This window comes from Passer domesticus, chromosome 7 (genome assembly GCF_036417665.1).
Source record: "Passer domesticus isolate bPasDom1 chromosome 7, bPasDom1.hap1, whole genome shotgun sequence".
Lineage (NCBI taxonomy): Eukaryota > Metazoa > Chordata > Aves > Passeriformes > Passeridae > Passer > Passer domesticus.
Window position 1 is genome coordinate 36,881,148 of NC_087480.1, and position 1,977 is coordinate 36,883,124.

The following is a 1,977-nucleotide window of genomic DNA, read 5'->3' on the forward strand; positions in this document are numbered from 1 at the left end:
AGGAATCTTCATTATATGGTTTAATGTGCATGGTGGGGCTCAGATGAAGGTAGGACTTGAACACCTTGGAGGTCTTTTCTGGCCTTAATGATTCCATAAAGTATGATAATGAAGCAGTTATTTCTTGGAGTCAAAAATTAAAATATGGTGGCAGTACTTTTACTGCTATTTAATGGAATATTTCTTCCCTCCTGCGAGGTGCAGCATTACTGAGTGTGTGTTTTCAAAATGTGAATGCCATGAACACGGACTGAGCTGCTGCTTTTGACAGGATAAAAGCATTTCACCCCATTTAAAATTGATCACCACATGCCTAAGAGTACAAAAATACAAATCCATATCTTAGGATACAAGCAGACAGCGTTTCTCCAAAGGGAGAATTCCATAAGTTCAAAGCTTTGTCCATCTGGCTGAACCAAGAAGAGCTTGCTTTTCCCCATTGCTGTGTGCCATGTTTTATTCAAGTCACACTTGCACAGAACTTTCACAGCATTCCCTTATTGTCTGAGATCATTTACGTTCAGCTTGATCTTGAGTAACTGGCCAGAGCTGGTTCTGTTCATCTGTGAAACAGAAGGTGTTACATCAGCGCTAAAAGTGCTTGTGGAATGCAAACACTGTGGAAATACCACCAGAAATATGCATGCATGAGAGTATTAGCACTCTAATTTTTGGCTGCTGAAGAATCCTCCATGAGCTTTTCAGGTTTTTTGAGCAAGGGGAATTTCTGCTTGCTTCCTAGAAAATTCCCAAGTGCGTATGAACGAGACAGGGTTAAATTATATTGGAGAATGTATAAGTTGTCACTATTTTACATTGAAGGAAAATTAAAATTGTAACTGTTCAGCATAGTCTATGTGGAATTGGCTGGTGACATAGCTTTGTGGTCTCCTTGCTTAAGGCAGTAGGACTCTGCCCAGTGTGTTGTTTGTTAATTCATGTGTTTGGTTTTGATTTTCTTTTTGCTAATCTTTAAGCACAAACATGTACTTTATTCACCTCAAGGGGTACTATGAAAATTCCCCAACAGTCCTTTTAATTTAATGTGATAAGAGAGGAGTGAAAAGACAGGCTTTTATGATGCCAAATTTCTGCTATGGATTTTGTCCTTTTTCTTTTCTTTCCCTCTAGTAACCAAGAGAGAGAAGGTTTAGTTTAAATATTAAGAAGAAATTCTTCCCTGTGAGGGTGGCAGGCCCTGACACAGGGTGCCCAGAGAAGCTGTGGCTGCCCCTGGATCCCTGGCAGTGCCCAAGGCCAGGCTGGATGGGGCTTGGAGCAACCTGGGATAGGGGAAAGTGTTCCTGCCCACGGCAGGGGTGGCACTGGATGGGCTTTGAGGTCCTTCCCATCCCAAACCCTTCTGTGATTCTATGATACCAGTCTTATTAATTAAATTCCACTGCCTTCCTTCCTCACTGCCCACATCTCAGCTTATTTTATTTCTCAGTACAAAAATTTGCTACCTCTTCTTCTCTTGTCCTTCTTTCTCATTTTAATCTGCTTTGGCTCTTATCATCTGAGCCTTCATCTCCAGTGGCTCATTTTAGATTGGGGCTTTCTTTGAACTTTGCTTCTGCCTTTGTTTCTCATAACAGAAGATTTGGGGTCATATTCATGAAAATGTTCCTGGCAGTGAGGAGCACAAGCTGATCTTCATCAGGAAGAGAAACTGGAACTTATTTTTTTAATTAGTAGAGAGAGGTTTGATAAAGTTTTATGTAATCTGTGTTGGAAAAGGGGGAAATGAGCCCCTGTTGATTTTATAGAATTATACCTAAACTGAAGTTCAAAAGGGAGAAAAGACTTCCTGCAACTAAAGCAAGAGAGTTTCATGTGTAAAAAAACTTTCAGCGATGCAATTTGAAATAAATTCTACCATATTAAAAATAAACCAAACAAACAACCCTTATTTGTTTTCTCAGAACTTTCAAATTCTGAACAAGATATTGCATTGTGAAATCCTATTGAATGGGA

At 39.7% G+C, this 1,977-nt stretch overlaps 1 protein-coding gene across 3 annotated transcripts in view; it reads left to right on the forward strand.

Moving 5' to 3' along the window:
* The window catches only part of BRINP3 (BMP/retinoic acid inducible neural specific 3), a 195,421-nt gene that overhangs the window by 69,562 nt on the left and 123,882 nt on the right, over positions 1 to 1,977 (forward strand). The window lies entirely within an intron of this gene.